The 24,338-nt window shown below is 48.7% G+C and overlaps 1 protein-coding gene across 2 annotated transcripts in view; it reads right to left on the bottom strand.

The window, feature by feature from the left end:
* Positions 1 to 24,338, bottom strand: part of MAP1A (microtubule associated protein 1A) — a 100,710-nt gene that overhangs the window by 34,735 nt on the left and 41,637 nt on the right. Inside the window, exon 1 of one of the 2 annotated variants that reach the window (XM_039493240.1) lies at positions 11,635 to 11,696. The exons of the other annotated variant lie outside the window; for it this stretch is intronic. The gene's annotated coding sequence lies outside the window, so the exon portion shown is untranslated. Of the gene's footprint in view, positions 1 to 11,634; positions 11,697 to 24,338 lie in introns of those variants that run through there. 2 annotated transcript variants of the gene reach the window in all.

Raw genomic sequence — 24,338 nt, 5'->3', positions numbered from 1 at the left:
TGTGAAAGGAACCCAGACAGGCGGGCCTACTGTGGGGGTTGTAATGGGTCTGAGAGAGGAGGTGCTGAGCACTGGGCCGGCTGTGGGGTTGTACTGGGTCTGAAGGGAGGAGGTGCTGTGCCTCAGGCCTGATGTGGGGTTGTAGTGGGTCTGCGGGACAGAGGTGCTGGTCCTGAGGCCTGCTGGGGTGGTTGTAATGGGTCTGAGGGGAGATGGGGCTGTGCCACAGGCCTGCTGAGGGGTTGTAGTGGAGTCCAGAAAGTAAAGATCCTTGGCAGGCAAATTCAATTTTAAACAGAACTGTGCTATCTGTTTTTTGGCAGTGGGAGCTAGCTGGTGAGTGGCATGTCTGTGCGAGGCAGCCTGGCCCTGTGCAAGCAGCATAACTCTGCCACTGCTCAGACATCAGAGAGAAAACAAACAGTAACATCTGACTGTCATTTGACCTTTTGAAGAAAAATGGGAGTCTGCACAGTGCTGGCTTGAGCCCCAGCATTGGCTGCTATTCCATTCTCCAAATCCATCTCCTCGTGTGGAGATGGCTTATGCCCATATCCCAAGCTCTAGTCCCCACTCCCAAACTGGAAATCAGGCCAGTTTCCCAGTTTCTAGTTCCCTTAACTCTAGGAGATGGCGACCCACACTCCCCAAGGATACCAGCAACATAATGAATTCAGATTCCAAGACAATGTAACGCCCATATTGGCTGCACCATCAGCATTGGAGATAAATGTTCTAGCTCACTGACACTGGTGAAAGGCATGGTATAGATATAAGCAGTCATCAGGAAGAATCCCATATCATTCAGACCCCCACTGAGCTGCAGCTACTTCTCGGGGAGGGCACAGCAGCTGTTAAACAACCCCATCACAACACAACAAATTTTGGAACAGAAAGTGAAGAGGAACATGTGTGGTGGTTACTCTCTTGCGCAGTATTCAGAACCTGTTGCTTTCTTCACCCTGTGGCTCTTGGAGAGGTTTGGAGCAGCCTCCCCCATCTTTTCTCTTGAAGACGCTCAGTGCTCAGAGCCCACACAGGTTGAGGGATGAGAGAGAGGTGGAAGAGCACTACAAGGATACATCTAGCTCAACTCCTACTGGTGCAGGGCAGGATTGTTCACTACAGTTTGTTCTCCAAGCTTCAGTCCCAGTTTTTCAAGTGATGGGACTCTGTACTCTTCCCTGGGGACACGGACACAGGCACACCCTGCCCCAAATTGCTCACAGTCTAAATAGACAAAACAGACCAAGGGTGAGAGAAAGGAAGGGGTCTCTCATTTTTATACATAGGGAAATGTAAAATTTAATGGTCCTCCATCTGGATCCCTTTCACTGTCAGATGTATTTCTGGAAACCCTAAAGTTTCCTTTGATTAATTTCAACCCATTCCCAGAGTTTACATGTCTTGGACCGCCCCGAACAATTCTTCTTCCTGCTTGGGTTTCCCCTCCTCTCTAAACTTGAACATGTTTTTCACACTCTTCTCAGTGTCTGGCCAGATGCTACATATCAGGAACTCTTTTAATCTTCCCTTTCAGTTTTGTTGCTGTTCTGGGATTGAGGTGGCTAGACCTACAGAGAAAGCAGCACATCACCTTTGTCCCAGGACTTTGTGCCCCAGCACGAGGCCCAAATGTACTGGGTTTTTTTGGCAGCTGCAAGCAGTGGATGTGTTATTCCTTGACTTTAGCAAAGCTTTTGATATTGTCTCCCACAGTATTCTTGACAGCAAGTTAAAGTAGTATGGGCTGGATGAATGGACTATAAGGTGATGCTGTTGCAAAAAAAGCAAACGTGATTCTGAGATGCATTAACAGGTGTGTTGTGAGCAAGACACGAGAAGTCATTCTTCCGCTCTACTCTGCGCTGGTTAGGCCTCAACTGGAGTATTGTGTCCAGTTCTGGGCACCGCATTTCAAGAAAGATGTGGAGAAACTGGAGAGGGTCCCGAGAAGAGCAACAAGAATGATTAAAGGTCTTGAGAACATGACCTACAAAGGAAGGCTGAAAGAACTGGGTTTGTTTAGTCTGGAAAAGAGAAGACTGAGAGGGGACATGATAGCAGTTTTCAGGTATCTAAAAGGGTGTCATCAGGAGGAGGGAGAAAACTTGTTCACCTTAGCTTCTAATGATAGAACAAGAAGCAATGGGCTTAAACTGCAGCAAGGGAGATTTAGGTTGGACATTACGAAAAAATTCCTAACTGTCAGGGTGGTTAAACACTGGAATAAGTTGCGTAGGGAGGTTGTGGAATCTCCATCTCTGGAGATATTTAAGAGATTAGATAAATGTCTATCAGGGATGGTCTAGACAGTATTTGGTCCTGCCATGAGGGCAGGGGACTGGACTCAATGACCTCTCAAGATCCCTTCCAATCCTAGAGTCTGTGAATCTATGAATAGAAAGCTGGCTAGATCATCAGGCTCAACAGGTAGTGATCAATGGCTCCATGTCTAGTTGGCAGCTGGTATCAAGTGGAGTGCCCCAAGGGTCGGTCCTGGGGCCGGTTTTGTTCAATATCTTCATTAATGATCTGGAGGATGGCGTGAACTGCACCCTCAGCAAGTTTGCAGGTGACACTAAACTGGGAGGAGTGGTAGATACGCTGGAGGGTGGGGACAGGATACAGAGGAACCTAGACAAATTAGAGGATTGGGCCAAAAGAAATCTGAGGAGGTTCCACAAGGGCAAGTGCAGAGTCCTGCACTTAGGACGGAAGAATCCCATGCACTGCTACAGACTAGGGACCGAGTGGCTAGGCAGCAGTTCTGCAGAAAAGGACCTAGGAGTTACAGTAGACAAGAAGCTGGATATGACTCAACAGTGTGAACCTTGTTGTCAAGAAGGCTAATGGCATTTTGGGCTGTATAAGTAGGGGCATTGTCAGCAGATCGAGGGATGTGATCATTCCCCTCTATTCGGCAATGGTGAGGCCTCATCTGGAGTACTGTGTCCAGTTTTGGGCCTCACACTATTAGAAGGTTGTGGAAAAATTGGAAAGAGTCCAGCAGAGGGCAACAAAAATGGTTAGGGGGCTGGAGCACATGACTTATGAGGAGAGGCTGAGGGAACTGGGATTGTTTAGTCTGCAGAACAGACCTGAAAGGAGGTTCCAAAGAGGATGGATCTAGACTGTTCTCAGTGGTACCAGATGACAGAACAAGGAGTAATGTCTCAAGTTGCAGTGGGGGAGGTTTAGCTTGGATATTAGGAAAAACATTTTCACTAGGAGGGTGGTGAAGCACTGGAATGGGTTACCTAGGGAGGTGGTGGACTTTCCTTCCTTAGAGGTTTTTAAGGTCAGGCTTGACAAAGCCCTGGCTGGGATGATTTAGTTGGGGATTGGTCCTGCCTTGAGCAGCGGGTTGGACTAGATACCTCCTGAGGTCCCTTCCAACCCTGATATTCTATGATTCTATTTTAAGAGTCAATGGGCAGGGCTCTCCAGAAAGGCTGTCATACTAACAGTGACAGGATAGGCCAGAGGTCAATAACAACATAAGAACAGCCATACTGGGTCAGACCAAAGGTCCATCTAGCCCAGTATCCTGTTTTCCGACAGTGGCCAATGCCAGGTGCCCCAGATGGAATGAACAGAACAGGGAATCATCAAGTGATCCATCCCCTGTCGCCCATTCCTAGCTTCTGGCAAACAGAGGCTAGGGACACCATCCCTGCCCATCCTGGCTGGTAGCCACTGATGGACCTATCCTCCATGAATTTATCTAGTTCTTTTTTGAACTGTGTTATAGTCTTGGCCTTCACAACATACTCTGGCAAGGAGTTCCACAGGTTGACTGTGCATGGTGTGGAAAAAATACTTCCTTTTGTTTGTTTTAAACCTGCTGCCTATTAATTTCATTTGGTGATCCCTAGTTCTTGTGTTATGAGGAGTAAATAACACTTCCTAATTCACTTTCTCTACACCAGTCATGATTTTATAGAGCTCTATCATATCCCCCCTTAGTCATCTCTTTTCCAAGCTGAAAATTCCCAGTCTTATTAATCTCTCTAAAAATGGAAGTTGTTCCATACCCCTAATCATTTTTGTTGCCCTTTTCTGAACCTTTTCCAATTCCAATACATCTTTCTTGAGATGGGGCGACCACATCTGCACGCAGTATTCAAGATGTGGGTGTACCATGGATTTCTATAGAGGCAATATGATATTTTCTGTCTTATTATCTATCCATTTCCTAATGACTCCCAACCTTCTGTTCGCTTTTTTTGACAGACTGCACATTGAGTGGATATTTTCAGAACGATCCACAATGACTCCAAGATCTCTTTCTTGAGTGGTAACAGCTAATTTAGACCCCATCATTTTATATGTATAACTGGGATTATGTTTTCCAATGTGCATTACTTTGCATTTATCAACATTGAATTTCATCTGCCATTTTGTTGCCCAGTCACCCAGTTTTGAGAGATCCTTTTGTAGCTCTTTGCAGTCTGCTTGGGACTTAATGCTAAATGAGGAACCGCGGCCAATGGGAGCTGCTGGGGGCGGTGCCTGAAGCAACATCAACACACACACCCCCTGTACCCCTCCTCCCCCAGGTTCTGGCCGCTTCCCGGAGCAGGAGCAGCGTGGGGACAGGGCAGGCAAGCAGGGAGCCTGCCCTGCCCTCAGTGCATGTCGGGCCGGAGCCGTTCTAGGTAAATGCTGGGGGAGGGCAGGGGGGCCGCGAGGAGCTCGTGGGCCACAGAAAATAACCTCACGGGCGGCATGTGGCCCATGGGCCGCGTGTTTGAGACCCCTGGTCTAGCCTGAACAAAACAACTTTGGTATATTCCCTTGTTTACACATAAACAAATCTAGTGTTCTCCCTTGAAGCATTGTCGTTTCTCTACTAAAACTCCTACCTATGCTCAGGTAAGTGCTCTGATGTCTGGATCCAAAATCTGCATCAGTTCCACTGGGACTTCATCTTCTGACTGATCATGCTGGGAGCTCTGCTTGACTCCAGTACTCTGGACCCTCAGCTACCATCACCACCTGGGACCCCGGATTGATTCAAGCTTCATGGAGTGGTGAGACCCCATCTCTCTCTCTCTCTCTCAGCTCATGCTGTTTGACTAGTCTGTCTCACCTTTTTGTTATAGACCATTTTTAAAAAGCAATTCAGTGACTCAGCCATTTGAGAACAACTGTTTTATTCTCCCTTTTATTAATGAGCCAGCCTTTTCACCTCATTCCCCACCCTTCTGGCGCTTGTTAAACCCTCTCACACCCTTCCTCCCTGTGGTATCATTAGCTGCGTCTGTTGCAACCTTCATCTTTTCCATGAGACTCTGCCTTGTCTGATTGCTCCTACTCCTCCAGTCCCATGATAGGTGTTTACTGACCTTGAGGGGATCATGCTGGCCATTGCTAGCTCCTTATATTGTTCCTTTTCAGTGGAATTGTATCTATGATGTGTTGCCAATATCTTAACAAGGGGATCCCACAAAAATATCCCTCTTAATCCTGAGATAGACTCCATGTGCCAGGTTACAGTAGGCAAATGAAATAACTCATTGTTTCTGCATTGAAGCAATGACATTTTCTTATCAGCAGAACCAAGAAATGCTGCAACACAACTGTGCAACATTTCTTGATAAAGATGTACTTGGCTGGGAATATTACATTTTGCTCCTGAGTGTTTTGATGGTACAACCCAGGATCCATCTTGTTTCATCTGAAGTGTAAGGTGGGGTGAGAAGCTTGTAGAATGACCAATAAGTGTCCCTCCCCTAGGGATCTCTTTTTTAAAAAACAGGTACCTGTCACCTGATGAAATCTGATGCTTTACTGTGCTCTTCAACAGTATGTTTATGAGCCTCACATATAAGCTCTCTCTTACAGGAAGGATTTAGCTGTATCAATGAAGGGGATGATTATCAGAAGCAAGGAAATCACCCCAAGTTTCCCTCCAGTTTGTAAATTTCAGGTGGCATATCTTTGGCAAAGGCTCCCTAGGAACCCTCTCGTTGCTTACTGCATTTTGGAGTCTGTTCAGATCCCCAGGACTCATTCCCACTCATGGCTGTTAATACTTCCTCATACTGCTCTCTCCACACTAGCTTTTCTTATCTCCAAGCCTCTCATCCTGTTGCATTCTGGGAACCCCCAATGCCTCACTATGCAGAATGTCATCCACATCTAAAATGAAGCCAATAAACTAACCATGGCAGAAGGAAGCTGGGGAGGGTCACTGCTTTAGATAGTGGTACAGTACCATACTGCAGCCATACACTGTGACCTGAACTCCCAAACCTCATGGAATTGCTCCACTGTCACCCTCCTCTTCTCTGAATGAAGATTCTGCCGTCTAGGTGAATTTCCCTGGATACCTAACTCCACATTTCCTGACCCCAAAGTCATAATCCATTTGTGTGCACCCATTTCCCCAAACCTCTCCAAATCTTCCTGCATGGGGTGAAGTCTCCATCTGAACTCTGTATTGCTTGTAAATATCCAGACCTCACAACTAGTTCTACTTTCAATGGCTCTTATATGTGTTATAAATTGCACATAGGTCCCAGACTTGGGCAAGGGGTCCCCACTTATTACTCCTCTGCATGAGGACTCACTGCCATTAGACTGTACTCTGCACTTCCTGCCTATCAACTCTCTAGCCATCTCATTGTCTTACTGCTGATGCCTATAGCTGTAATCTCATTTGATAGCCACCTATGTGTATCTTGCAAAGGGCTCCAGATGAACATAAGCCACTGATCCAGCTATCACCTATATTCTGTGTTCTTCCTCCAAAGAATGCAATCAGCTTTGTTTGAACTGATCTCTTTCTCATAAGCTCTGGGCAGAACTCCCATTTCTATCCAAGTTTATCCATAAGAAGCCATTTCAGGAGGCCTCCAGGAACACAGCTGACCAGGCTGTAATTATTGACTTCTCTCCTGCTTCTCCTTTTAGAGATTGGTATCACAAGTGTCTTCTGAAAGGCTCAGACACCAGTCAAGCAACATACAAAAATAAAGATGCTAAGGGATATTCTGTTCTAGTTTTTAATCATCTAAGATTCTGTGTTGGATCCCATCTGATACAGGCAGGGATGAGGCACTTGGATCAGGCTGCATGAAAGAAAGTTCAGAAAGGGCAGGTGAAAAGGGAATTTAGGCAAAATCTTCTTAGGAATTATCAAGATCACTAGAAGAAGCAAATGACCTGGACTTGCCAAAATGCAAGGCAATATCTAATTAGTATGATCTATTTGTATGTATGGTACATTATGAAAAACAGGTATAAGCCTCCACAGACTGGATCTCCGCCTCGAAAAGAATAGCAAGAACTTCCCTGGGGGCACTAGTGCCTAGATACAGGAACCGGCTGCTCAAGGAAACGTACTAGAAACTGCAAACTCATTGTGCATCACTAATGGCAGCTTCGGAGAAACCTTACTGTCCTGAGATCAGAATTCAGCTTGTGAAGTGTGTGTTACTGCATGGGGTGGGGTGTCTCTTTATTTAACACTGTTAATGTTCACCCTAATGATGAACTGGAGCCCTCTCCTTCTCAGAAGAAAAGTGGCCATAAGACAGACTAGTTTGTGCTAGATGAATATCTTCAATAAAAACAATTTGTTAAACCAAGACCTTGAAGCATTTAACTAACAAGAGCCCACATCTCAGGTAACTGGAGTTAGCAGAGAGACTCAGGCTTCCCAAAAGCCCTTTACACTGGCTCGTCTTCTCCTCCAGCACTGGGCTTTATTCTGTACTCCAGTTAGTGCTGACAGAAGACAGCAGAAATGCCTCACGCTTTAGTAACAATAATCATCCCAGGACCTTCTCCAGCACCGTCCCGCAGAGGCACTCAAAGGCCAGAGACAGGCCTCTGATGTTAGTGGGTCACCAAAGTGAGCTAGGAGCACATGGCCCATTGAAAGTCAGAGGGACTTGTGCTCCCCTAAGTCACTTAGATGCTTTGGAAAATTCCCATTTGAGAGATGGGCCCAGCGAGATTTAAAGGCCAGTTTCAGAGGTACTAAGCATCTGCAGCTCCCACTGACTACAGAGGAGTTGGGGTACTCAGGCCCAGGATATACACAAAGGTTGTTGAAGAGCTGGGCTCAGAGAGCAAACGTTCTGACTTTAGTCTGGAGCCACAAGACACTTTGGGGGGAAATGAGGCATTCCCAGCAGGAGCACAGCCACTGTACATTAATGAGTTAAAGAAGGGGTGTGTTTGAGAGGTTGTAGACTCCACTCAGAAGGAAAGCATGTGTGTTTGTGGGAGGAATCCCGAGAATTCAATCAGCAGCTCAAAGGGGATGCAGAGAGAAACTGGACACAAACTGGGAATTAGAATAAAAATATCTTGGTACCCCCCCCCCCCCCCGCAGGGTTTCCTCCCAACAGCCACACAGCCTGTGCTGGAATTCAAGGCATGACAGAGGAAACAATTCAACTGCACATTTTTGTCTAATGAATTTTGAAACTATCTGTGGAAGAGAAAATAACCCTCCTTTCCGATCCCAACAAACCCTCCCCAGAAACACTTGTAGTGATTCAACTCGCTCTTTTCTCTCCCTCATCTGCTGAGTCCACACAAACTGCCCAGTGGCCAAGGGGGTTCCCAACTGCTGCCCCACAGGCCATATTCCCCACAGACCATCCCCTGGCTCACAGGCATCACACAACAGGTCCAATCCCCATGAGCATCCCCAGGCAGCCTCTCACTTGCTTCTCAGTCCTTATGAAATACCCACTGGCAGAGGAGGCCCCACAGACGCGTCCCCACACTAATAACCCTATGGACCATTCAAAGGCAGGCACATAGTAACACAGACTATCCACCAGCCAAGGGATGCAGGCAGATTCCCCTGTTGTTTTCATAATCTGTTTCCAGACAGACACATCACTTTTTTCTTTACTCAACAGTTTCCCCTTCCTTTTGTGAGGCACAGCGACCCTGGGCGGCCCACTAAGAGAAAGACTGTGCACAAAGAACACAAGACTAACTCCTGTAGGAGACTATGTGCCTGAAAAACCCCTCAGCTGAATTCTGCATATGCCTCCCATGCACCCCCACTGTCCAGAGGCCTTAGGCCAATATCCACCATGCCCACTCCAACCCCACTAGACCAGCCACAGCTGCAGTCCTGGTGCACATCCCCTCCCTTGCTTCTACCTGCCTGTACTGGCCATTCACCACCCATAGCCCCTGTGCTTGAATTGTTATACATCCCCCATTCCCCCACACCTGCTAGGGATACGTCTTCCTGGTCAGTGCTGTGCTCTGCATGCTTCACCTCAGGAAATTCTTCTCATGGATGCTTTGGCCTGGGAAGGAACAACTCCAAACCCATGCATCTTTCTGTACCCACACAGACTAAATGGGGCACAGGAGTGCCTACTCATCTCCCAAGGGGCAGATGAAAGGACCTTTGCCTATCTGTAATAATGTCTATGTGAGAGGAGGAACATTCAGCTGAACTGCAACCATAGGGCGGGGGGGGGGGAGGAAGGGGGGCAGCACCAGTCTCCTTGCAGCAAGAGGGACCCCCTAACCCATCAGCCCCTGCGGACAGAAGATGGGACCCTGGTCTGCCTGGAATGATGCCTGGCCTGGGGGGGGGCTCTTCCCAGTGGGATCAATGCTGTTTGGGAGTGGGATAAAGCCTGTCCCTGAGATCAGAGTGTTTGAACCGGAAAGCCTATCTTTTCTGCAGTCAGAAGCCAGCAGGCACCAGCTGCAGAATTTGCCGCAGTATACGTGTGTATGCGTGTGAGTGAGTGTGCAGCAGCTAAGCTCCTCCCCTCCAGCCTCCTCGCTGTGTGATAAATGTGTCTAACTCCCTCCCTTCTTCCCTGCTCCCCTCCCACTCCAAGTCCCAGCCTGATCAACCCCAGCCCCTCGCCCTGGCTCCCCTCCCCCACCTAATTAAGAAGTCTTTTGTTGGCTTCTCCAGACTTTCAATTGCTCTATCACAGTTCAGCAGGGTTTGCATCTCCCTCTTTACACTAACCCCACAGCAGCAGCCTCTGGCCAGTGCTCATGGGGCCATGCCTGCCCCTGCCCCTTGCCCTCTGGTTCTGTCTAGACTAGGGGAAACGCTTGTATTTAAAAATATTTTAACTGACACATTCTTAACAGTAGCGTTCACAGGGTTTAACACCTTAATAATATATTAGCTGGTGGTGGTCAGTCAGCTCTGGATGTGCCCTGTGAAACTAGAGCCCTCCACTTTGCTGATGGGACAGCGGGTCGCCCCCGCCCTGTAACCTTGGGAATCCAGGACAGGAGCTGCATGCAAAGGGAGGGGCTCACCCAGTGCACGGTTTGTGCTAAAGGGAAGGCACAGCAGGGGCAGGGGACTAACAAGGACAAAGGCTGGGAGGACACAAGTGCTTCACTCTCTTCTCATGTCCAAGGAACTGAAAATCTGAACACTGTCATTAGCCTGGATACAGAGCTGGCAGGACACACATCCCCAGGACAGGAATGTCAACTCCACACGCCCAACCACTTCATTCCTCTCTCTGGTGCCCTGGAAAGGCTGCATCACTCATACGTTTCACAGGCAGCTTCCCCTTTGTCTCCCCCACAAACTGGAAGAGTTTGATGCTTTCTGGCTTCCTGTAGTGGAAGAATGAAGTGTTGAATAGCTCCAAGCCAGACTTTAGTTAATGCAAGGATACTGGGGTGTGTGTGTGAGTGAGCGCGAGCACAGGGGGCTCCAGTACCCCTTTCCAATCTATTAACAGCATTGCATTCCACCTTAACACCCCACCCCCTTCCTGATTAGCATTAGCCTCATTCCAGCATCAGCACCATACAGACACCTCTGTCACCAACTCTTGCCCAAGGGAGTGCCTGAGACGCCATGCCACCCCCAGGCAGAGGGACCAGCACACTACCATCAGGCAAGGCAGTGCCAGCACAAGTTCTGATGCTGCAGCGCACTCCAGGTTCCTGGCACTCAGTATTTTCCCCTGGCTCCTACCCTGTATTATCCATCCTGAGATATGTCTGAGCCAGAGAGACAAGTGCAGAGAACAGCTGAGCAGCCAGAGAATCCAGAGTCTCTCTGTCCCTGGGGCACTTGGGACAAGAGCAGCTGGCAAGGGGTGGGGTCCTCTTATAAAAACTAGCTCTGCCTGCAGCCACCTTACCCTCTTGTCACTGTCCTTTTCTGCCCAGACCCCATGCAGCATCCCCTGCCCTATTTCAGCAGATCGAATAGAGAAATTGCATTTGCCAGGAATCACTGCAAAGGTCCCCAGGAAGGGTGATGGCAGATCTCCCAATCACTCCTTAGCCACAGCAGGGCGAAACCCAGCCAATCCCATCCCTTTGAGATCAGACACAGCAGAGCTGGGGCAGCAGACAGGGTGGATCTCCATGTGCCACATATTATCCAGATTTCCTGTGAGCACCTCCAGATGGAAGGAACCCCTACCCCAAACTGATGAGTTGTTTTGGTACCTCCAACCCTTAAGCAATCCAGCTGGGAGATAAGCAGTGTCACCCCAAGAATGAGGCCAATTCTGTCTGTCTCGATCCTGCATGCCCACCCCTTCCCCACCCCACTGGCTGGAGGTCTCCATTAACTCTCAGTCGCCCTCAAACACCCATTCACACCAGGCTGAGGGCACAGGATGGGAAAGAGGGGTCTGCACGTACCATAGGGTCCTGGGATGAGCAGCCCTTGGAAGTAGCAGCCGCTGCTCAGGATGCCTGCAGAGTCACAGACACAAATGAGATGCAGAAGGCAGCTGCTATGTCAATGCAAATCTGGGGGAGGAGTTGGCCAGCCTCTCTCTGACACCCATTCAACAATGCGCCAGGCAGACTTAACCCTCTCTGGGCCTGTCTTCTCCTGGAGAACACCCGGGACCAGAGCCTAGCCCTAGCCACACACACCCCCACTGCTCCCAGATCATTAACCCTCAGGGCAGGCGCCAGAGCCCGGCCACCGCACGAGCTCCCTGTTAACCCCCTGGTGTCAGTGCCCAGCACCAGGCACCTCCATGTCTTCCACCTGAGCCCTCTGGGTAACCTGTTAACCCCATGGTGTCAGTGCCCAGCACCAGGCACCTCCATGTCTTCCACCTGAGCCCTCTGGGTACCAAGCCTGGCCCCAGGCACCTCCACACCATCCTGTTAACCCCTTGGGTACCAAGCCTGGCCCCAGGCACCTCCACACCATCCTGTTAACCCCTTGTGTACCAAGCCTGGCCCCAGGCACCTCCACACCATCCTGTTAACCCCTTGGGTACCAAGCCTGGCCCCAGGCACCTCCACACCATCCTGTTAACCCCTTGGGTACCAGAGCCTGGCCCCAGGCACCTCCACACCATCCTGTTAACCCCTTGGGTACCAGAACGTGGCCCCAGGCACCTCCACACCATCCTGTTAACCCCTTGGGTACCAAGCCTGGCCCCAGGCACCTCCACACCATCCTGTTAACCCCTTGGGTACCAGAGCCTGGCCCCAGGCACCTCCACACCATCCTGTTAACCCCTTGGGTACCAGAACGTGGCCCCAGGCACCTCCACACCATCCTGTTAACCCTTGGGTACCAAGCCTGGCCCCAGGCACCTCCACACCATCCTGTTAACCCCTTGGGTACCAAGCCTGGCCCCAGGCACCTCCACACCATCCTGTTAACCCCTTGGGTACCAAGCCTGGCCCCAGGCACCTCCACACCATCCTGCTAACCCCTTGGGTACCAGAGCCTGGCCCCAGGCACCTCCACACCATCCTGTTAACCCCTTGTGTTCCAAGCCTGGCCCCAGGCACCTCCACACCATCCTGTTAACCTCTTGTGTACCAGAGCCTGGCCCCAGGCACCTCCACACCATCCTGTTAACCCCTTGGGTACCAAGCCTGGCCCCAGGCACCTCCACACCATCCTGTTAACCCCTTGTGTTCCAAGCCTGGCCCCAGGCACCTCCACACCATCCTGTTAACCCCTTGGGTACCAAGCCTGGCCCCAGGCACCTCCACACCATCCTGTTAACCCCTTGGGTACCAAGCCTGGCCCCAGGCACCTCCACACCATCCTGTTAACCCCTTGGGTACCAAGCCTGGCCCCAGGCACCTCCACACCATCCTGTTAACCCCTTGGGTACCAAGCCTGGCCCCAGGCACCTCCACACCATCCTGTTAACCCCTTGTGTACCAGAACGTGGCCCCAGGCACCTCCACACCATCCTGTTAACCCCTTGTGTACCAGAGCCTGGCCCCAGGCACCTCCACACCATCCTGTTAACCCCTTGGGTACCAAGCCTGGCCCCAGGCACCTCCACACCATCCTGTTAACCCCTTAGGTGACAAAGCCTGGAATCAGGCTCTAAATCCATTAACCCCTTGTGTGCTGGAGCCCAGCTCTAAAATGGCCACATATTCCTCGTTCATTAATGCCCTGGGTGCACCAACTCTCTGTGGCCCAAGAGAAGAGCTCTGATACTTCATTAGCAACATGCCTTGAAATCCATGCAATTGGGTAAGGCTCCTTGCCCAGACGCTTTCCCAGCTTATTGTTATAAACATGTTTCTGGCCCCCCTGCAGGCAAGTTGCTACCTTGTTCAATGGTGGAAAGTACCTGCCCCATGCTTGGAGGAGAGCCTGTATTTCAATTATTCCCAAGTTGGGCCAGGCCCTCATGTCATGCCCAAACTATACAGAAATCTCCTTAATTAGCATTTGAAATATTGGCCAATATTTTGGCCGCCAGGCACAATATCATCCATCCCAGCCAGATGGGGTTTATTAAAGTCCGACATGGTTCAGATAACTAAAGATAGTGAGTAGCTCTAATAATCGCACAGTATGAGTGACCCTGACCCCTAAGAACTTCTGCCTTGGATGCAGAAGAGGCCTTTGATCATGTGAATGGGGAGTACATGCTATAGACCCTCCAGAGCCTGGTTTCAGGCCTGTTTTTAGATGATGGATTAAACTTCTATATAAGGACCCCACATCTCTAATCTTAACCACTGGCATAATTTCACGCTCATTTAACCTTCTCTGAGGTACCATATAGGGTTGTCCCTTCTTCTGTTTGATCTGGCCCTAGAGCCCATGAAGATCACTACAGGCTCTCACCCAAACATTTGGGTATTAAGATTGGCCCACTGCAGTACCATTAGATGGTATATGTTGATTCTCTTCTGTTTATAATGAACCTTGAAATCACAATCCCTGCCCTTCTTGCATTAATCCAATACTTTGGCTCGCTTTCAGGCTGTAGCATTAACTGGGAAAAGTCAGAACTACTTTAGATTGCCTGGCTGCCTTTTAGCAGGGCTTTCTCCCAGTGGAATTTTCATAGGCAGTCAGAGGCAGTTAAATACTTGGGGATACAAATAGCAAGAAACCTTAAAAAAACTGAAAAAATGAATTTAGACTCTAACCTTCTGCAGCTGGCAGAAAACACCAATCAATGGCAGGCACATTCACTGAGCCAAGGGGTGGGGAAGGGGGATTAATCCAGTTCAGATTAATGTTTTACCTAGATGTTTATACATTTTGAGTGGGCTTCCTGTCATCATCTCACCATTCTATTTTAAAAGATTTAATAGGATTATCGAGACTTGTTTACAGGGCCTAGCACAACACCCCAGACTATCTTGGAGAAAGCTTCAGCTCCTTCCCATTGGCAGTAGCTTCAGACTCCCAGACCTTCATAACTATTATGTTGTCTGTCTCATGTCCAGGTCTCTCACTATTTGCAACACATAAACAACAACATCCCTTATGGATGGGGATTAAAAGAAAATGAATTAAATCAATCCTCCTGTTGGGATCCTTATCCTACCCTACAGAGAAAAAGAAAATGGCCTCTGTAGTGGCGACCAGGAGAGTATGGACCATTTTGACCAACAGATTCCACTTTCACTCTTCACACCATATAAAAGCCACTACATGGGGTAATAGTGATTTACAGACTGGCAACCCACCAAACATATGGAGGGAATGAACAGAAAGAGTTAGAGTCCTCTCTCAATTGGTTGGTGATGGGGGAATGGTTCATTCGAGGTGTTACAGCAGTATAAGCTACTAGCTACAGCAATATGGCAATATATACTGCCAAAACCTTTCCTGACCTATCATGTTGGCCCAACACCCTGAGACTACCTGACACCCCTGAAGTACAGAACAGTAAAGAAACTCCACACACTTCCCAGACCTATATATCTACATATATGTTTTTCTGATGGAAAAGGTCTCTGATTCCTGAAGTGATCACTAAATCCTCAGATCAGAGTCATAGAGTTTAAGGCCACCAGATCATCCTGTCTGACCTCCTGTATATCACAAACCATCAACACCACCCAGCACCCACACACTAAACTCAACACCTGAAATCAGACCAAAGCATTATAACCCCCAGGAGACTAGGCTGTTATCAGCCACAGGCAGAGAATCGGAGAGACTGAGGTGCACCAATTTTAAGAGTCCCCATAAAGGCAGGGAGATGATTGAGATATACCAGATGATCTTGGCAAGTGACCTGCAACCATACACTTCAGAGGAAGGTGGAAATCTCCCAAGGTCACTACCTATCTGACCCGAGATAAAATTCCTGCCTAGTCCAACTTATGGTGATCAGTTAGACCCTGAGCATATGAGAAAGAGCCAGCCAGCCAAGCACCTAAGAGAGAGACAATGCTTGGTACCATCTCAGAGCCCTGACCCTCCTTGTCCAATGTCCCATCTTAGCCATGTTTATCCCTGATGCTTCAGAGGAATGAGATTAAAAAAAAGAGAGATAAAGTGCTAGATTGTCTTCTAAAAAGCTCCACAATGGTCAATTGTATTGCACAATGCAAAACTTGCTTCTATAGACGTATGTTAACATTTAATTCAACAACAACAGAAAGTATTTAGAATGTACTAGACACTGCAAAAGCTACATAAAATTAAAGCTCTTAACATAAGACCATAAGCTCTTCCTTCAGATAGAAGCTGACACTGTGGTAAAGATAAGGGCACACTCCTGCAAATGTTGTAGAAATATCCTCCAGTTAAACAGCTGTGGAAAGCAGTTGACACTAGAATTAAAATGATTTGGGGCTTTAGCAATCAAACATCAGTAGAGAACAACATTAGGATATTTACCTATGAAACGGGGCCTCTCATCAGCATAGTGTTAATGGTTCCTGAGAGAAGCCGTGATCATGAAGTGAATGATTTTACAGAGTTGGGAAAGTAAATCAATGCACAAAATAGAACAATGGTGTTCTGATCTCCCTGGCCTCGCAGCCAGCCATCGGAAGGGTCATTGTCCTCTCCAGGGATTAACTATGTGAGTTTAAAGATATCCAGGCTGCATTTTTACAAACATTAGACTAAGGAGTTCCAAAGGCCCACTGACAGGTCTAGATCTCCTACTGCTTCCCCTTCTCCCTCCTTGAATCTTCACCTGCTTCTTTTTCCTCCTGCTTTCACTCTTCCCCGCCCTGCCATGTCAGTGTTGTCCCCCCATTAATTGTAAAGTTTTGATTTATCTGATTTTATAGTTTAATATTATGATTGTTAAAAAGTTTTTTGCACATGTATGCTAACGCTATGCTGTACGTCACAGACGGTCATTGTCATGGAGTAAGTACATCCTGGCCCCCTTTGGGGCGGGGGAAGGAGCGTTATAGCACCAAGGCTGAGTCCACCTGCACATCCTTGGCCTTGGGGTGGTACGGCCTAGTGGCCCATGTCAATGTCGCTGCCCTCTCTTGCAGGGCTGAGCAGTTTGATGATCAGAGGGTGGTGGCGACCAGGGTAGGGGGACCAGGCACTCTCTACTCCGCAGGGTCACAGCCCAAGGCCTTAGCAGTGGTGAGTGTACTTGTCGCTAGATCAGCAGGGATCCAACCGAAACATGTTGACTTAGTTCCTGATCCAATGGTTAGTCCCCCAGGCAACTTCCTACTGTGTCTTCCAGGGGCATGGTCCAGAGGTTGTCCATGAAGCTCCAGGTGGTTCTGAGGTCTCCTGGGTATCTGTAGGAAGCTGACTATCTGCCTGGGTCTTCGAGGACTTGGCCTCCATGAACTTGGGCTTCAGCAGCTCCCAGGCGGGAACCTGCAATGTCTGTTCTCTCTTCGGCGGTCGGCCCTGACTGAGCTGGGCTACTCCCTTTTATACTGATGATCCAGTTGGAGCATGCCCAGCAGGGGTGAGGGGGCATCGCTTCCTCTGCCCAGAATACAGGGTTAATCCCTCCTTGTCCAGTGCGGGGCAAGTACACCTCATCACAGTCATTTTAAGTTAACAAGTTTCATTTTTTGTTTTCTTTTTGTATTGTGATGTTTGCATTGAAAAGTAAAAAAATAATAAAACCGTAATAAAATACTAAACAAACCCTGGATGCCAGAGCTCAACCCCAGCACCATCACATGTTCCTCATTTGTTAACTTCCTGGGTGCCAGAACCCAACCCCAGCACCTCCACATGTTCCTCATTCGTTAACCCCGCAGGTGCCAGAGCTTGCCCCTAGCACCTCCACATGTTCCTCATTCGTTAACCCCAAGGGTGCCAGAGCTTGCCCCTAGCACCTCCACATGTTCCTCATTCGTTAATTCGCTCAGTGCCAGAACCCGACCCCAGCACCAGCACATGTTCCTCTTTCGTTAACCCCCTGCATGCCACAGTCCAACCCCAGCATCTCAACATGTTCCTCATTCATTAACCCCCTCAGAGCCAGAGCCCGATCCCAGAACCTCCACATGTTCTTCATTCGATAACTCACTCAGTGCCAGAGCCTGACCCCAGCAACACCACATGTTCCTCATTCATCAAACCCCAGGGTGCCGGAGCCCAACCCCAGCACCTCCACTGGCTCCTCATTCGTTAACCCCCCAGGTACCAAAGCCCAAGGACATAGTGAGCTCATTCATTAACCTTCTTGGAGCCAGAGCCCAACCTTGAGTGCTTCTAAATGCTCCCTATTAACTCTGTTGGTGCCAAAGCCCAGTCTGAGAAACCTCCCATATGCTCCCTCTTACTCCCTGGGTGACGGACTATGGCTTCATGAGCTTCCTTGTACTCTCAACATCCTTCCCCACCAAGTGCCTCTGCACCCATTAACCTTGGTACTGTACCATTACCAGTACTGCCAACCCCAGGAAGCAAAAGTCATTAGTCACACCCCCAAAATCATGAGATTGGACTGGAAAATCATGAGATTCATTCAAAGAATATATTGGGGGGGAGTATTTTTGAACTCCCCCTTACCAATTGTGTGAGTGTCAGTGTTCCCTCTAAATTTTAACATCCATGTGTGGAATGGATTTTATGTGCACCAATATGGATGTGATGTGTGACACATTACCTTCATATTGATGCACATAACAAAATTCATATGGCAGGGATGGGGTCAAGGGGTTCTCAGTGCGGGAGGAGGCTCAGGGCTGGGGCACAGGGTATGGCGGGGATGAAGGCTCTAGCTGGGGTTGTGGGCTCTGGGGTGGGGGGGCTGGGGATGAGGGCTAATGGCTGAGGGAGGGGGCTCAAGACTGGGACGAAAGGTTGGATGCAGGGATGAGGGCTACGGCTAGGGATGAGGGTTCTGGGGTGGGGTCAGGGATGAGAGGATTGGGGTGCGGGGTGGGGCTCAGGGCTGGGGAAGAGGGTTGGTCTGCAGGGGTCTGCAGGATGAGGGGTTTGGGATGCAGGCTGCCCCCAGCTGTGTCTCGTCGCAGTAGCTCGGGGCTGGGGGACAGGCGCCTCCCCCCGGCCACGGCAGCTCCAGTGGGGCTATGCTGGATCAATGGAGGGGGTCCTGTCACTGGCAGGTCCGGCGGACCTGGGCTGGGGTCCTCTCCCCCATCCACGGCAAGTCTGGGGTGGATCTGCGCTGGTGTGAGCGAGGAGGGGCGCCTCTCCTGGCCACAGCAGGTCCGTGCTGGGGCCCGCGGTTTTCGTCCCTGTTGCAGGAGCTCTCACCCTCACATCTGCCAGCCCCCTGCCCAGCAATTAATTCTGCCCCCACATCCAGGCCCCCCCCAACAACTGTTCAACCCTTACCCCCATCAATTCAGTAACCCTCAACTCGGTCCCCAGCCCCCCATCAGTTCAGCCCTCCCTCAGTGCACACCTCTGCTCTTACTGAGGTTCTTCACCCGCCTCTCCAAGGCTGGAGTGGGCCGCTCTTCCCCCTTCACCTGCCTCTCACCAGGCCAAGTGCTGCAAGGAGAGGGGAGAAGCACTGTCCTATCCTCATTGCTCACAGCAGGGGAGGGGAGAATGGGGCAGAGCCCACCTGAGCTGCTAGGCTCTTTTCTCCCTCCTCCACTCCCCCCCCCCACCCCGTGAGAATGGCTTTAGGTTGCTATGGGAAGGGGGAAGGCAACTCTGCCTGCCATAGTTCTGATTGGTGATTCTGCACAAGGAGGCAGGCAAGTTGGGTGGGAACTCAATCAGAGGGCTCGAATTTGCCAGAGGACTGGAGCTTCTTGTGTCAGTGGTCACCGCCAGAATGGCTTCAGCCCTGGCCAAAATCCCACCATCGCAAAAACATCATGAGAGCTGGCAGCATTGCATCACTCTGCCCCCGTACATTTCACCACAGCTGCCAAGTTTTGTTAAGCTCTATGTGAGATTTTATGCATGTTATATAATGAACCCATATTTGGCAAAGCTAAGTGAGGCCCTACACTCCATTTGATGGCATTTCTCTGACTGTCTGTCTGCCTGTTGGTCTGGATGTAACATAGTAACTTTGAACACAGCAGCCAATCACTTTCAAAACTTCAGGGAAAGTTCTAGGCATCAGTGGGCACAATTCTATTGATTTTGTTGAAAATTAGAAAATTGGAAAAGCCATTTGAGGGACCTTCAAAGACAGGCAGACAGACAAACAGTCAGAGAAATGCCATCAAATGGAGTGTAGGGCACACTCCTCTTTGAGTTTTGGCTTTCACCTTCCACTGCTCCCCACCCTCCATTCTGAGTACCTGGTTCCCCCCTTTCGCTGCTCTCCCTCCTCCACTCCCTCCCTCCCTGCTCTGGGGTGCTGCTGCTGCTTATCCCATCCACATTCTCCCACACTCCTCTCTCGGGTCCCCACTTTCTCCCCTTGGTCCCTGCTTCCCCTCTAAAAACCTTCTTTCTAATGCTCTCTTAGTTGTGGGGGGAGGGGGAGAACCAGAGACCCAGAGCGGGGAGTGTGTGGGTGGAGAAGCAGGGACCTGGATGGGGGATGAGAGTGGAGTAGGAAGAAAGCAGGACCCCAGAGGGATGTGGGAGAGAAAAAGGGGATGGTGGTGGGGGTGTGGAAGCGGTGACCTAGGGAACTACAGCTCATCTTATATAAGCAACGAAGTGTGCGACCCTTTAGATTGTACAAAAAAGAGAGATACAGAACCTCTGGCATGGGGGAGGGGAAAATGGGAGGCTACACAGAGCTCTAGCATGTGGGAGGTGGTGGGGGGCTGCAGGGATTCCCTAAAATGGAGAGAGGGTAGCACACAGGGAGCTTGGGGGAGAATGGAGAGATTGGAGGTGCCCCAGTGTAAGCAATGAGCGTAGCCTATAGAGCAACAAACCAAGTGATTCTCTAGTCATATTGGCAAATTATTTGTATATAACCCTAAACTTCAGCTTACCCTCAACACACCCTGCCCCAAGCAACGGCAGGGGCAGGATACAGAGCTGCACAGATCATAGCAGGTGTGGTGGGGCCAGTAGGATGGAGTCCTGGGGAGATGCCAGGCTATATGTGTAGGTAAGTTCCAGAGGGCATCGGAAGTTGGGGTCGGGTGGGTGCTGGATGCTGTGAGGGGGTCTGGAGGTGAATGAGAGAGTCCTAGAAGGTATCTGAGGATGACAGAGACTGGAACTACTGAAGAGTGTGTGCAGTGCTAGATTAGGTGGGTGCTGTTTGCGGGTAGCTGGGTGCAGAGGAAGCTGAGAGCTGGTGGCTGGTAGTTAGCTGTGGACGGAAGGCTGTCTGGGGGTAAGCTGGGGCTGGAAGGCTGTCTGGGAGGAAGGGAGGATGCTAGGGAGACTGGCACCAGTACTGGACCCCTCACCTTTCCCCTTGTGGCTGTTGCCACTGCTACCATCTGGTCCTCCCTGCTGTGATCCGGGGAGGAGAGAAGTGAGGCCACATGGCTGCCTGGCAGAGCAGCTGCCACAACAACCTCTGGTGGTCCATAACAGCAACTGCAGCTGTCCCTGCAGCCCAGCTGGATGTGTGACAATTCATCTGGGCTGTGGAAACACAGGCAGGGCTGCCAGGTGCATACCCGGCAAGGTGCATTACACAGGGAAGCCCTGTTTCACCGTACGCAGATACTGCACAGGTCCCTTCTTTTCTTCCAGTAGGCTCTAGTCTCATACACTCCCTCCGTCTCATATACTGAAAGAATTTCTTACTTGTTTTTATGTATTAGGCTCTTACAATCCCTCTTAGGTCCCCTAATTTCCATCTTACATTTTACCTTCTGTCATTTTTGCTCCATTTTATTGGCTTTATTCGGGTTTTCTGAAGGATTCCTGTTTGTCTTGAATAACTTCCTGAACCTTTCCATTTAACCATTTTATTCCCCTCCACCATCACCCCCTTCTGTTCCCTTTCTTCTTTAGGGATACATACCCATATCTTCTGAGATCTTGTATGGTTGCTTAGGCATTCTCCATGTAGTCTGAGGATTTTAATTCCTTCACTTTTGAGGAGGTTCCCTGTTTTTTAAAACTTCTATCTAAAGTGTTGTGGCACTGTGCAAATTTTTGGGACATTTCTACCTCAAAGAACGGTTGAACTTAATCATATCATGCCATCTATTTCTTTGTGGCTCAGCTATAGTTAGGTGTTGAACCAGCTGTGACACAGAGGTCCATGGGTGTTTCACTACTCTGTCAGAAACTCTTGTCAGGCCTGACATACTACACTTAACACACTGATGTCATGATATATACCCAAATGGTGGCATGTAACATATCATTGGAAAACTAACTCACTGATCATTAATATTCTTGTGTGATGTATGCACGGGATGTGTACAGAGAGATAAAGTGGGTGAGGTAATATCTTTTATTGGACCAACTTCTGCTGGTGAGAGAGACAAGCTTTCAAGCTTACCCAAAGCTCTTTTTCAGGTTGTGTGTACAGTTATGGATATGTGCTAGAATTATGTTCTGAAAATGTGTCTGGTAAGCAATCCATAGGTCCAGTTTGCCTTAAATACACATTTCTTAATCTGATTGTCTGACCAGCCTGGTTGTCAGGAAGAGACAATGAAGGCATATTTGCATAAAAAGTAAACAAAGCCATCAACCTAGTGAGTGGGAGAGACAGCCTCTTGCAGTGGTCTGAACCTTAAATGATATGCAACTGAATCAACTGATTGTATATTATATTATATTACTGCATTATAAATGTGTATCAATAACATCTTTTATGAAAGTCTGTGACACACTAATAATTAGTATCATTGTGAAAAGCATGCATTAACACTATCTGAGAAACTATGGATACTTATTGATATTATGCTTTCCTCTACAAAGGAAGAAACAGATTTTCTCCCAGATAAGAGAGAAAGGAGCATTGTTGAATCAGAACGATGGAAGCTTCATTTACATACAAATCAGCATGAGAGGAACAGCCCAAGGTCATCCTGCCCCTTGAAACAAGGTCCACGAACCCTGAGAAATATAAGGGGAAACAGAGAGCCATTTTGGCATCTTTCACCTAGGAAGACAAGGGAAATCAGCACCTTGTACATCTGTGGAAGGTCCTGACTGAGGGAAAGTCAGCCATAGCTGGAAAGACTGATAAGAAAGCTACCTTGAGCCAAGGCTGTAACTCGTTAAGCCTTAGCCATTAGAAAGCATATTTTTACTTTTATTTGCTTGAAACCATTTTTGTCTTTATCACCTGTACCTGAACTCACTTAACACCTCACTCTTGTTGATTAAACTCATTTTACTTTTAATCTAAACCAACCCAGTGCTGTGTTTGAATTGAAGTGATTGTTAACTCCAGATTAATTAATTAATTGTGCTTTTCTCTCTTTAAAGGAGCAATGCACCTTATTACTTCTCTGAGTTTCCAGGAGAGGGCAGGACACTTCTCACAGCGGATGACTTTAGGGAAATTTGGGAGTGCGTATTAGAGTTAGCTTGCAAGCAGTAACCAAGAGTGATGGAGACCAGGATGGGGCTGTTATATTATAGGCAGGCTGTTGGAGTCAGAGAGCGGAACAAGCACTGCACAGCATACAGATGCTCAGGGAACTGCATGTTTGTCTGCTGGCTGTTGGTGTCCGGGCTGTGAGCCACAGCAGCAGAGCATTTAAGACATCCAGGGCTGTACAGTGCAGGGTGACACAACTTCTCTCACTGGTCAGGATTGAACCCCCAAATGTCATATGAATTCCTCTTACTTAGAATTAAACTGAGACTAGCCTCTCTTCATGGTTGCTCTGACACTAGCTGTCCCCAAGAAGCAACTGTTTAAACTGTTGAGAAATTGCTTGTAAACTTGGTCTCATTGTGACATCTGAGCCATTTATATGTGGATAGCTGAAGTCATCCATTAGTATAATTATTTCAGACTTCGTTGTCTCTTTGACCTGCCTATCATCTGTCCTCTACAACCTATTCTGTCTTCTCCAAATAGTGCTCAGCCAGCTATTACAGTGTCCCACTGATTTGCCGTCCCATCACACCAAGCTCCTCCTTATAGCCAGGCATTCCAGTTTACCTATTTTGGCTTTTAAGCTTCTCACATCAGTATGCAGATTCATAACATTTTAACTTTTAGCTATGTACCTACTTTTAAACTCCATAAATTGATACCCTCTTACTTTCTCCAGATTTACCAATGTGATCTCAAGTGGGCCCTACTCCAGCTGTAATTTCTGTTCTTATCTTTTCCCAGATAAAGAGTTACTAGAAGTGGCTTTGTCTGACCCATGTGATCATCAGCACCTGTCATTAATTTCCCTTCAGCTTCTATCTTAAATAATCCCCCAAACCCAATTTTCTGTGCCAATATGCTGGTCCAACTTTTGTCCCAGAACAGAAGGTTTTAAAAATGGTGATCCTAATTTAACTAAGGCCTGGTCTACACTGGGTTGGGGTGTCGATGTAAGATATGCAACTTCAGCTACGGGAATACCGTAGCTGAAGTCGACGTATCTTATTCCAACATACCTCCCATCCTCACAGTGCGCAATCGACAGCCGTGGCTCCTCCGTCAACTCCGCTACTGCCGCTCGCTCCGGTGGAGTTCCAGAGCCGACGGGGAGCGTGTTCGGGGATCGATACATTGCGTCTCAACGAGATGCGATATATCGATCCCCGATAAATCGATTGCTACCCGCCAATATGGCGGGTAGTCTGGACGTACCCAAAGCAACTCATAAAAGCACAAAAA

This window comes from Mauremys reevesii, linkage group 10 (assembly GCF_016161935.1).
Source record: "Mauremys reevesii isolate NIE-2019 linkage group 10, ASM1616193v1, whole genome shotgun sequence".
Lineage (NCBI taxonomy): Eukaryota > Metazoa > Chordata > Testudines > Geoemydidae > Mauremys > Mauremys reevesii.
The sequence above is the reverse complement of the archived record's forward strand: the minus strand, read 5'-3'. Positions and strand labels throughout refer to the sequence as shown.